Source organism: Bombus huntii, chromosome 16 (assembly GCF_024542735.1).
Source record: "Bombus huntii isolate Logan2020A chromosome 16, iyBomHunt1.1, whole genome shotgun sequence".
NCBI lineage: Eukaryota > Metazoa > Arthropoda > Insecta > Hymenoptera > Apidae > Bombus > Bombus huntii.
Genome location: NC_066253.1, coordinates 4,983,705 through 4,998,129, shown reverse-complemented (window position 1 = coordinate 4,998,129; position 14,425 = coordinate 4,983,705). Strand labels below are relative to the sequence as shown.

At 34.7% G+C, this 14,425-nt stretch overlaps 1 protein-coding gene across 1 annotated transcript in view; it reads right to left on the bottom strand.

The window, feature by feature from the left end:
- Positions 1 to 12,626, bottom strand: part of LOC126874643 (patched domain-containing protein 3) — a 56,447-nt gene extending 43,821 nt beyond the window's left edge. Inside the window, exons 1-3 of the mRNA XM_050636925.1 lie at positions 12,524 to 12,626; positions 11,723 to 11,840; positions 8,302 to 8,344 (exon numbers count right to left, since the gene is read on the bottom strand). The gene's annotated coding sequence lies outside the window, so the exon portion shown is untranslated. The remainder of the gene's footprint in view (positions 1 to 8,301; positions 8,345 to 11,722; positions 11,841 to 12,523) is intronic.
- Between the last annotated feature and the right edge of the window lie 1,799 nt (positions 12,627 to 14,425).

Here is a 14,425-nt window from a genome sequence, read left to right as displayed (position 1 = left end):
CATTTACGGTTCACGTAAGAAGATCGCACGAATATTCTGATTATGCGTCAATGTCACGACAACGAAGCGTCACATTCTCACTATAAATCTTCCTAACATCGAACGTACCGATTTCTCGAAAATTTCTTCCTCTTTGATATAGTTGATAATCAACGTAATTAACAAATTAACAAATATGACAGAATTGAATGTGCGATATTGGCGCGGCAAATTCAAACTTCAAAACAGCGACGTATACACCAACCTCGTAAAAACATAGAAAATAAAAAAGTAAAATCTATCGGCCCGCAGTGTAGGATACTTTTGTTCAAAGAAGTCCTTCTCCGTTTAGAGATTTTGTTCGAAGAAGTCCTTCTCTGTTTTCTTCGTCCTCGCCTCTCTATAGTTTGTTCCTTTTATCGCGCGTTTGTTTGCGAGTGCCGACTGGCTTCGTAGAAACAAGGGAGGAAGTGGCAGGGTAAAAAATGCTGGGAAGGCGTGTCTATTCATCAGGCTGATTGCGTGAATGCGTTAGAAAGGGACCAATTCACGAATCTCACAGCGGACGAACGAATATAACGCGCAGCATCCACGCTAGACGGAAGTAATGAACGTTGCTGCGCTTATCTAGTTTGATACTTCCTTCCCAGCTTACACGCATTTACACGAGAGCGTAGGCAGACTTTCTATGGATGCGATCACGATCTCCGTCACGATTCGGTTCGAAACATTTCAAGACCACGCCATGGGGTGAAAAACGCAACAGGACTGCGGATTTTCATCCATCTATGGGAAATTTTAAATGCGCAACAAAGCGCGTAGTATGCAGAGTCGTACGAAATATTTATTATATACATATAATAAAGTAAAATATATATAGAATATAAAATATTTATTAAGAAATTTATTTCATTCGCACGAATATTATAACAAATACTTTACATATATATATATATATATATAGTATGCAGAATCGTATGAAATATTTATTATATATATAATAAAGTAAAATATATATTATATATACGATATATATACAAATATATATATACGATTCTACATACTACTACTACTGCGTATTATATATATATATATATATATATATATATATGTGTGTGTGTGTGTGTGTGTGTGTGTGTAAAGTATTTGTTATAATATTTGTGCGAATGAAATAAATTTCTTCAATTAGATTCCATTTGTTCCACTAGGATGGTGAGAAACCAATTTGCATAAAAATCCGCATTTTAGCGATAAGTCACATTTCCTATCGTTTGTCGAAGAGCAATTTTTAAATTCGTTATACAGTACGCGCCTCATATAACAAGGTAGTTAGAGGTTTTGAAAAAAGTTAACGCAAAAGTGCTGGTTTCCAACAGTTAACGAAAGTACCTATATACACGTTGTCAACTAGCTGCACGTCGAAACTATATGAATTTTCGTTTGATTTTGAAACTAAACGATGTGTTTTTTATCGCGCCTTTAAACTTCGAGAGAATATTAAGAACGTCGATTATACAAACGAATATTAATTAGGTCAAACCGACATAACTAAGATTGTTATTAGTCGTTTCTTATAAAACACTGTGAAATTATCGAGTCTCTTTAAAAATAAATTTAAAATAATCCTTTTCGGATATCCGCTAAATGAAACAAGGAACAGAAAAAAGATCAACAAAAATCAACTTCCTATCATAACTTTCCCGAGTAGTCTTCGTTTGCAATTCTCCTCGCCGTATAATCTTCACGTTATCATATTACGTTATCGTATCACGTTCCCATGCAATTCGCAATTGACTCGCTGAGAAGCCACACGCCGATTTGCACTGCAAATTCGAACTTCCGATTGTTCATCGTCTCGTCCCTATCGCAAATAAAATTCTAATAATAAAATTTCGTTTCTAAGATATCGTACGTATCACGTGCGTTCATTACATTTCAGAAATTACCGATAAGCGCACAGAAAACGGACACGATCTGTCTTGCTTTTGAGTTCAATTATTGAGTTTCGCGAAATAATCTCAATGGAAATTTATGACGTAAAACTCTATTGTGCATCGTGTGGTAGAAATAAGTCACGTTTCGAAGAAACGACGAATCGCACGTTCCAAGTGCACACGTGAGATAATTACTTTTCACGATAATTATTAGAAATTGAATATTCCAGACTAACCTTTTGCTAGGGCGGATCAACAGGAAAAAGGTTTCATTGCGATCTCAGATGTCCTCGTTATCGGATGTATCGTTTCTACACGGACAGTTATTGATTTTATTGTTACAGATGACCTACAAGATACAGTCAGATATCTGGGCATGATTCTGGATAGAAGAATGACATGGAAATGGCACATCGTAGATAAATCCAAATAACTGAAATTAAAACTAAAAAAATTCTACTGGCTCATTGGCAGACGCTCCAACTTAAACACGTAGAGTAAAATAATAATATATAAAGCCATATTAAAACCTGTTTGGATCTATGGGATCCAACTATGGGGAACAGCGAGTAATTCCAACATAGAAATTCTCCAACGATTCCAATCAAAAACTCTAAGATCCTTAATAGATGCATCTTGGTATGTTACCAATGAAACAATACATCGCGACCTTAAGATACCCACGGTTAAAGAAGAAATATCGAAATTCAGTAACAGATATAATATAAGAGTTAACGACCACCAAAACTCATTAGTTACCCAATTACTTGACACGATGGATCAGATCCGCAGACTAAAAGACAATACCCTTTGGATTGAAGCATTAGATTCAACTAGAATCAAACATACTATAAACTCTTACAATCCAAGTTACAGTACCACGCCAAAGTAATTTACTTATAATTCTCAATGAAAATTGATTGTAAAAAATCTACCAAACAGACGACCTACGATTGTGTCACACGCTCAAGAAGACCACCCGCTCAGAAACAGTAATAGGATAGAATAGACATCCTGTATACCACAGCCATCGAAACAATAACCAAATGGTAACGGAATAGGCGCTTCAGAGATAACCAGATGACAACCCCTCCAAAGGAACTAATACCTCAGTATGAAAACGCTCCGAAATACGCGCTCGGCTCAGTCTCTTGTAACACTTTTGTTGAGAATTTTGGATCTTAATAGCCGAAATAATGGTATAGGAACGCTAAATTTACACTTGGAATTTATATTAGAATAGTTATATATTTATTTGATAAGCGATTTCAAAGATATTCATCGATACACACTCGCACGCGTCTCAGCACTTCCTTCCATAGCCGACTGTTGACCGACTGTTGACCGACTGTTGACCGACTGTTGACCGACTGTTGACTGACTGAACAGTTTACATTCATTTGTTTTCGAGACGCCGCGCACACACATACTTCCACACACTGATATTCACATGCATTACTACTATGCGCCTAACCTAGTCTAGCGCATAAAATTATACATATCTCAATAACTTTGAACCGTCATTCTGTTGGATTTGCATAGTAAGATTTATTATCATATACAAAGTTCAATTTTTTCAACTTATTTGTGAAACGTTCGAACTGCGACTCGAGGAGACTTGTCACGTAAACTTGAGGGTTATATGATAAAAACAAGGTTGAGCCGAAACACAACCATTAACTTTTTTTTCTATTAGACTTTATTTTTCACTTAATAGTCACAATTGAATATACACTGACGCGTATGTATAAATCAAGTACGCGACTGGTCTAAAGGTAGAAACCGGTAAACATATGTTGACTATTCTAAGGGTAGAGAATAAGTAAGTTTAGTGACGATGTTGTGGCGGAGGAAATATAGGGGTGGGTGTGTCTAAGGACACGGGACCATCGGATTTGTTGATGACAATTTTGGTTAGGAAAGTGAAGGCAGTAGACACCGCTTCCGACTGGATAATAAGAAGGTTGGTGGACCAGAAAGGGTTTTAGTCGCCCCCGAGAGAAAGTTGCTAATGGAAGATACCGAACGTGAGAAAAACTAACTTTCCCGTGTCAACCCGTAGTAAATAATAAATGTAAAGGGGTACTTAAAATAAAAGATACTTGTTTGGTCTGAAGGACCTTAACTATGAAAATGCCAAGACCCATGGTGGGTTCTTAAGGCTATTGAGGGTACGCGCCAAGAATGTGTAGACATCTCGTGGTGTTGATACGGATTGATGTCACTAAATCACCAGCGATCTATCATTTTCGTGATTTCTTGTGTCTCCTACGTGACAGTCGACTCGATCGAACCAGTAAAGCTCCATTTTCTATCTACGAATCCCTTTGAGAACTTTCAGTTGAGTCTAAGTTAAGTTTACATGGAGTTTTTATTAAAGAAAAAATTGTTAAGAAACATGTTCATTTTAATAATTTTCTATCCTTAAATGTTGTTCGTCCAACAGAGATCTACGAGAAAATTACTAAAAGAAATTGACAAATCATAAATACAAGCACATCTACATATATATACAATACGTATGCAAAGTGGGGAAAGAAACTGATCGTAGGAGAATGTGTACGATAATATCGCGGTATTTTGTATCTTTTGTAGGAGATTTTTGGACAGTGTTGAAAGATAAACCGGTGGAACGAAGCACGAAACGAAGCTCGCGAGAGGATCGAGTAACTAATACGTTCTAATGTACGTAACGAAACGTTCAGACCGGAGAAATTACACCTGAATAGCATGTGACACGCAACAAACGAATGCTGGACGAGTTTCATTAACGTCCATTAAGATCATTTCGCCGGCGAGATGCGAGTTTCACGTTACAAAGTAAGAGGAGAGATTAATGCCCTTCTAATACAAATTTCTGACTCTATAATTAGCCAGGATAGCAATTTACGATTTAGAGATAAGGAAGAACGAAGCAGGAAGCCATCCAACTCTTCTGACCGGAGAAAATGCTCTATCCGGCTATTTAGCAGACGTACAAAGGCCACGTTGTTACTTATAGCTGTATACTAAGCTCCATACTATGTGCAACGATTGCTTATTATACGATCGAATGGGAATAGAATGGTAGATGATTTTTGTTGATTTTCTAATTTTCTTTCTTCTTTTTTTTAATTCGTGCCACGCCTGTCAGCTACAAGGAAGCAGTAAGTTAAATGTGCTTACGTAGCTAAGTTGGAAACCTTATTAGATACAAAGACATACGTGTAATTTAAAAGTAGATCATAAATCTATCAAGTTGGAGAAGTAGAGGAAAGTAAAAAGGATATACGTATATATCCTTTAATCCTTTATATAAAAAGGATATACGTTATTTATTCAGAAATATTAAAAATTAAAGTTTCCAATGATTTTTATCCTAAACGATAAGATTATTGATAGATGCATCTATTTACAATAGATCAAACGGGAAACGATGGTTATTTGACTAAATACAGTAATGTGTTGCAACTAACACAACTAGATAAATAATTCACAACTGAAAACTAATAGTTCGCAATTCGTAACAACTTGCCAACTTAACTCTCGACTCCTCACAACTCGACTCTTAGTTAACGACTGCCGATTAATTCGTCTTTCTCCCTTAAGCATCCCTTTGCCTTTTCTCATACCCCACCACGAACGCCTTCTTCCGCGTAACTATTCGACCGAGAAACAGACAACATATTGATGGGCCGCTTGGCCGATTCAAGTTTCCCGACCCTTTTGGCCTGTCAGCACTTGGGCTTTCTCGCAACATTGTTCATGGTTCACCAGATATTTCTTAGGCAGTTTGTTCACGATACTACACGTATATTCATTTAATAGAGAAAATCAAAGAAAGACAAAGGAGTTGATAACATAATGCTGATCAAGAATAAAAATCGAATTTCATACCGAAAACAAAGCTGGTAAAATAGTTAAAATTAGTTGATAAGTAAAATCGAAGTAATTTACATAATACCAAGTGAAAGCTGATAGTATGAAATAAATTGATAATCAATGTCACGTCCCGCGCTGCGCACGCGCCGTAACGTAGACTAAAACTACCAATAGCGCGAGTGAGCGTTCCAATTTGAAATTTAAATAAATTTTAACAATTTGTATAGAAAGCAAATTCGAGCCTCACAACCCCCACGGAATAACCCGTCACACGACGACCCCTCCACGGTAGACCTAAATATAAATAAGCGTAGCGACATAGAGGAGAGAGAGATAATTCCTTAGTTCAGAGTAGTTAATTCCTCAGTTCTGTGTGATTAGTTCTCAGTTCTTCTTAGTCTTGTTAATCGACGTGTTTGCATTTGTCAATTTGTAAATTATTGAAAATCTATCAAATTAAAATCTTGTAATTAATAAGAGTGAAAAAGTATTGCGAACGATTGTAACTTCGAGTATTTGAAATTTCAATGACAATTCTGTCAATATACAATTAGAATAAACATTTTTTTGTGAAGAATATTTGTCTAATAATATAATAGGATTAAACGAACATTTATTTTCACCAACTTTAATCCTCTCCCGTGCCGTTTAATTGCCAATTGCATTAAATAACAGACAACACTACAATTTAATCTGAATTAAAAAATTAATGGCAACACAACCAAAACGAGCCAAACAAAACGTAACACAAAATCAAATTGGTGAGGTAAAACTGAATGAGAGTGAAATTAGAATTTAATACCAAAACCAAGTGAAAGCTGCTAGTATAAAATAAGTTGATAGCCAAAGTCAAATACTATAAAACCAAAATCGAAGAATGAAAGAGAAATCGCTAATAGAAAATTGATTGCTAACCGTAGGGGATTTTAAAATTGCGTGCTTGCGAAACACAAAATATGTGACTTATGATATTTTTCATCTTCATACGTGATATCTCATTCTTTTAAATAACAATCAAACCGTATTTCGCGAAGCTCTAATTCTCACAATTTACGAATTTTCTATGTTAATCCGACACGTCCCCGTTCTCGAGATTACTATAATACGACCGACAATCGTTCCAGCAGAATAAACAGCTACTATGGGGAACAATATGAAGACCTTCGGGCCTCATAATGACGATAATCGCGCCACAAAATCAACACCAACTTCCATTATATTTTTTCAACGTGTCATTTCCGACAGTTTATCCAATTATTACGTTCAAAACGCACGAATATTTACTTTTAGACACCGTGTAGAGCCGAGTACCTTCGAGAAAGAAAATGATTTATGAAGGAAAGTCAGACGATGATAATACAGCGTCCGCGAGGCTGACAGGTGTCGATGATCGTATCGAGAACAAGAATCGATGTTTCTACGCGTTCTCTACCTGTTCAGGTGCCTGCACTACTTCCAGCAGGAGATCATCGAGAAGAGAGAAGAAATCGGAGAATTGGAGGAGCTTTGCCCGATGACTTATAAATTCCACGACAGAGACGAAGAATGTAACTTTCGTTCAGATCGGTCGAAGGTGAAAAAAATAGGTAGTCTCATGTTTCTTTAATGCAAACGTCGAAACGTTACGACAAAATAATCTTTGTAAATACTTAAAAAAAGCGACAGTGTTAGGCATTATTACTATATTGCGGAGTTTGATGTATTTATGAGAAATTGAAAAGAAATTTAAAGCTGTAAGAATGCACCGAATACGCGCGATATAGAAAAATAATATAAAAAAGATAAAAATATGAGATACCTAAAATACTATATTCTTGATAATATTGTTGGTAGGTGAAAGGACAATTTTCTATTTAGATTAGTTTTTTAATCGTATTTATAAAAATATGAATGTTCATAAATGTGCGCAATTTAGTTATTACGTTGTTTCAGACTGAAAATACTCGATAAAGTTGACCATGAAGTTCCGAAATTGTCCTTGCTCTACCTAAATACATACTTCAAATTGTGCAAGGGTAATTTACTTTCATTCCTACTTGTCTTCGTTTGAGTTACACTAATTCCGACAGAAATGCACGTCCGCTGATTGCAATCTGGATGATAACATACTAAAAATGCCGACTATCTGACGTAATAATCCGTGTTTTGCTAGAACTAGCTTTGTGTTGCACGAGACCGTGCAAGTAAAGCATTATGAAATCGATTAGAAATCTAGGTGTCAACAGCACCCATGGTTGTCATATGCGAAAAATAGGGACGAGCTACGACTTTCTCTAGATACGATGATTTTCTTCGTTCTTTTTCAAATCACATCAATTCTTAACTGTCTGCCACTTTCTCGAGCCAAATCTTTTCACAAGATTTTACTCTTCGCAGTAAATTTACGAAACTTAATATAAAATAAATATATAGTAAGCTATAATATGTAAAGGAAGTTTGCAATAGCAACTAATTAACTTATATTGTTTGCTTTATAATTCACAATTGTGGTGCAATTAGTAGTTATATATCAAATAATAATGATTACCTAAGTCTCACCACGTGGAGGTGGCTGCACATAGAGACTCGTCCTGAAGATACAGAAAATTTCAATTAAATCTTGAATTGATGGTATAAATTTAATATCGACAGCCAAAGGCAAACAAAGAAATATGGAATATGGAATGTTTTCTGTGCAAGACTTTTTAAAACGAACGATCACCGCGATTCAATTTTAATTTACGCGCAGCAAATTCAAACGTTTATAAAATTACTGTTTGATTAATTAATCAAAAATACTGTAGACGAGATAATTTTAACTCTAATAACGAACGGTTACTATTTACACACTAAAATAATGAAATAATATCTTAATATATATTTCAAATGAATTAATATTCTATAAATGTTATATTTTGCATTTTTCATTTAGTAAAAAAATTTTTGTATCGTATAATCCAAACATATTCGTATTTCATTTGTCAGTTTTTTACAAATGCAATATACATGAAATTACAAAATGAAACCATTTAAAAATCATTTTAAGTAATACAATACCAAGTTACAAGTATTCATCAGTATTAAATCGATACATTGCAGTATTTCCACTGCAAAACGCCTAAAGGGATGATGGAAAAGAAATAAAATCGAGGAGCCAGAAGGGCGAACCACTCGATACAACACCGTGAGTGGAACATTTTTTTATTTCGCAACGCTAATTTACTAAATCCGTAATCATAAAATAAAATCTTCTCAAAATAAACCGCGAAGAGTGCTTTATTACATTTGCAATTATATTTAATTTGGTCTTGACAAAAAAAAGAAACGCTAATAAACACTAATCTGTGCACTCATATTTCAACATACGCAACACTAATACCGAGATGTCCAAGTGCAGCCACGTTCGAAGCTGCTGATGCACGACCACCTCTGTGCAACTGTCTTAGCTGCTTCAGGTGATCCAGAAACGGGGATAGGCTTCCACAATTCCAGTGGAACATTTTGGGCATTTTATAGACGCAACGCTACTTACAAGAACGCGATCATTCGTCAACGCAACGCTAATCGAAAAAATTATGAAAGCAATCCCGATGAAATACATCGCAACGCTAATTCTTAAAGCGGATTTAATGTAAGTTACTATTACTAGATTGAATAAAAGCTACTTCAATTATAATCGATAATCAGAAACCGTGGTACTACGAAATTAATCCAAAATTAATATCGCTTTAATTTAACTTTAAGTAAAACGAAACGCGAGAAACTCTAATTTTACGCTTTAATAAGTTCTAGCAATTCACGATCGAAAATACTGAAAACAATCGCGACATTTTACAATTCGTAACACTAAAGCAAACGCGATCATTTTTTCATCGCAACGCTAGTCCAAACCGTAATTAATCAGTCGCAACGCTAATGCAAATACCGCGACTAGCCCAAATGAGGATGGGCCGACATATACGTCGGCAACAAACAAATTACAACTAATACTACTACAAATACTAAAGACGAGCACAGTGACAAAATAGTAACAAGAATGACTTCCCATGCTCTGTATCTGGATGACCCAGAGGATGGGCAGCCATTAGTAGTTGCCCTCTTGAGTGGCAGTTTGCCGGGCCTCTTCGGCTCATAGCCTCTTCTTTCTTCGGGCGCGATGCCCGCTGAAACTTACATCTAGGCTCGAGACTTTCTAAATCGCAAACCAAAAAATAACTTATAAAGGTGAAATAAAAATATAAATCGCGGAAGCTGGCCCAAATGCATATGGATGAACAACGATCAGAGCGATCGCTGTCCGTTCGCATGTGCGTGCTCGAGCAATACATAAACGCTCGTTTCGAAACCTACTCGCGACCACGATCGCGAAAATCGAAAAATCGATCAACTATGCCAGAGACGTGGCATTCTGCCCCGTGCCAGGCTTCGCCATCCATTTTTCAAATTACCTTTCCTGAAATAGATTGGACACGCGAGAATGAGCCTACCCGACCAGAGAAAGACCACACCAACGCACTCACTCCACGATTCTCACACATACCACTCGGGCGCAAGAACCTACACTAGAGAGGACGTCCCGGGACACCTCCGACACCCGAGTTTGACACACAACTTGCACACTCTAATGTACGTACCATTTTGCTGAAATCGACTGACGAAAGTTAGCGACCATTACTAACAACACGATAAAAGTAAGTCCTGTGACTTGTTGATTGTAATTCGTATAAATATCCATAATTCAAAGAAACGATAGACAGTTATTATCATTATCATCTTTAAATTTATAATGAACGGAATAATAGCTAAAACGACGCAATTCCACAGCCTAACCACACGCACAATGTGGAAAGTACGTCGTTCACGATACACTAACGCATCGTCAATCGCTTAGAAATTGTTATAAATTTGTCAATGGTCATCGTACCCGTTGCCTTTCTCTCACCCACGTAGCACCTGGGCACGCGAGTGAGGTCCTGGCAACGAATACGGAAGGGGTTAAACCTGAAAATCCTAACTAAAAATGATATTTATGCATCTATTTTGTATTTAACGGGCTAATCGTTCTTCATTTTGCAATTTCAAATTTTATTTCAAATTATTATCACTGTATACTCTACTTTATTAATTTAATGAATTATCAGAATTCTAATATCGAATGTGTTCATAAAAAGCAATATAACATAATTATTCGCTCAAATAATTGACTCTAAACTCTAACAAATTATTGAAACTTTAATATTGAAAGAAAGAATAAACGGAATAAGAAATTTATTTAATAATTGAATCAAGATAAGATACTAATGCCAACAACCTCAGGCGATCCCTTCGTCGAAGCACAATTTGAAAAGTATGAAAGCAGTACAGAAAACTTGTTGCTTCGATTCCGAGATCTGCCTGTCGCGAAATTTCTTCTTGCCCATAAAATTCAAGACATTTTTGTACGGAAGGACTAAGCTTCGATATCTTTCTATTTTTTAAATTAATACTCAAATACAAATATAAAAGCCAAACAATTAATAAAAATAATTTCCATTTTTAATGCAACGAAGTCGGAGGATATCCGACTTCTCCACGAAATATTCAGTTGTCATTCCGACACTTATCTCATTTATTCAAATATTCACATCTCATTTATATACGTATATTTGTATGGTTATTTGGCTTCTGCAAATATACATTTTTAGTATATTCTGATTTTAGAAGTAATTATAGTGAATCATTATATTAATACTATTAATATAAAAACAAATAATATAATACAAAAACGCGATGTGCAAGAAGATCTATCCTCAGCTAATAAATAACACACAGAAAAAAGAAATGTTACTACTCACGAGTATAATAAATACCCGCGGTCACTGTGCTCGCAAAAAATTCTACGTAATACAACCAATCACCCGTGCCGATTCGGACCTTTCGTCCTACGACATGATTGAGTGACCGGAGGAACAAAAATACATGCGACTCACCACAGATGCGAAGAACCTGTCATCGATGCTGATCGTCATAGTCCAGAAAGTCATTATCAATGACGTCATCAAACAGGAACCATCGAAACCCATGGCACAAGTGCAGGTTACAAACAATCTGTAATAAAATATTCAATATCACAATTTGTTCTTACGTTGTTTGTCCATATAAAATAAAGATAAAAATTGGTGTTCTAATAATTGAAAAGTTGCACTTCATTCGATAATAATTGAAGCAAAACGTATGCACAAATATTTAACTACATAATTGGAATATAGTATTCAAAGCTTTCATACACTTAGTAAGTTATTTCTACACTGCTGTATAGCAATTGTGTAGCAAAGATTAGTATTGGTCCAATAAAAAACGAAAATAAACATGTACATACGTCTGCCTTTGTTATAACTCAATCATTACCAAATCTGCATAAGAAGTCAAGAAATTGATTATTAATCATCTGCAGCGTCGTTTTTTGTATCGATTTAAATTATCGATTATGAATCTCCCATAGCCTCAGTGCTGTAAACTGCTAGTCTTTCATCAGCGAATAATATATACAAAGGAAAACCAACAATTTCAAGTAAATGTACAAAAAACCAATAACTTATAATATTTGAACAAATTATAGCAAAATAAATCAATAATAGAATTCAAATTACGCTTCAGAGGCAAGTAATATAAAGTATCGATGACTCTAATCGTCAAATATACAATCAACGATAAAAGTACAAAGAAATTACGGAAAGCTACTTAATTTTACTAAAAAATGACGATTGATAAGTGAATAAATAAAAACGTACTATTTTGATGATGCTGATAGAAGCGTAAAAATGATGATAAAATCAAAATTAAGGTACTAATAATGACGATGTGACGCGACGTACACAGGCTCCACGAATTTCAATACTAATCCTAAATTACCAATCGTGGAGACTTTAATATAGCCTCCGCCAATAGGAGCGCTCGGTTTGAGTTCGCAATATTTTTTGCCAATAGGAACGGACTTCCTTCTATATGAGCGCGCGATAATTCAATCTAATCAAATGGTCAAATTAATTAAATTGTTAAATAAACAACATATTTAAGATAATGTTCATTTCCAATTGCGAATAAAATTATCCTCTTAACGGAAAATTTTCGTGTATTATACCTATCTATTATTAAATAAAATATAGTATAGTAAAGTAGGCTATAGTAAAAGTAACACTACGATATATTATTTAAATATTCATACTGTTATTAATATATATATATATTATTAATAAGTAATTAAAACATATCAATAAATAAAAGAAAAGAATGCGAAAAATTATCCTACCATGCTTTATGAATATATCTATTTAATAGAAATGTTATTATTATTAAAAATTATTAATAATTAATAACTTAGAATAGTTGTTGAGAATTGATAGCAAAATTATAATGAAAAAAGAAATTTCTTTAATCGAAAATAATTCTTTGTTATCGTTTACTTTGCTATTAATTGATGTATAAATTAAATAATTGTACATATGTAATACTAGAGAAGAAATGAAAGTGTTTACGCCCGTAGTTCTAGTTGTTTCACAAAATATAACTACATAATTGACATATAATATTCAAAGATGCTTACATTCTTGGCTTTTGAAGCACCACTATGTTTTCAGGAAGCAAAAAGAAGGAAAAGGAGTGACAAACCTTTAACAAAATATGACAGTTGATTAAATTGATGAATAGAAGACATATTTAAGGAAATATCCACTAGCAATTATGAATAAAATTATGATCTAATGAGAAATTTGTGTTACGCAAGTATACCTGTCTATTATTAAATAGAATCTGGTATTAGTAAAAGTATCATTATAGTATTTCATTTGATTATTCATACTATTATTAATAAATATATTTCAATAATTCAAATATATTAACAAATAGAAAAAAGTGAAAAAGTTGTTGTTTTTTCTGTTTCATAAGTAAATTCATAAATAATTGTTTATGTGTATTGCATACTATCAAAGAAGGATTAAAGCCTTATTTTGACCTAATATAAAGGTAATAAGATGCCATATCTATTCTATACCTCGTCTATGGTAGAAATCTAATTTCACAGTAATGTAACTGTGTCGATTATTATCCGTCGTGATGATCGTCGTGCTTGATCTTGTAGCCTTGGCAAGATCATTGCCACCATAACGATGGCGCGAAAAGCAATCGGTGATTATGCGCGCCTCTATTGCGGAATGCTCTGCATTTAATTGTATATAATGGCGCTCTACTTGTACGAACGTGTCACCACAGAGGGCTTGATTTGATTAATAAAATGATCGCTCAAGGATCATCTTATTAGCATAGCATACGACCTTGTATCTTTCGCCATCTTACTGGCACTTTTTATTATTGTATATGATCTTATCGCGTTTTTCTTCGTGTTTAATTTTCGTTCCATTATACTGTTCGATTACCATACATGAATCCTTGAAAATTTAGTTCAGTGACTCTGTCTCCACAGCCGAGTACGCGAGATTCCTTATGCAACTATAGTTTCCGTGTCCTTGCGTCAATCCAGATTTCAATTAAGAAATCGGGAATCTTTTTGTTTCGCAATCTATCCTCAACAATAATTCATCATCATTATTGCAAAAATACTAGCAGAACAAGCAATGGAAAGTAAAGCTTTCCATAACTCTACTGTGTTTTTATAATATTCTTGTGCCTGCTGCGCC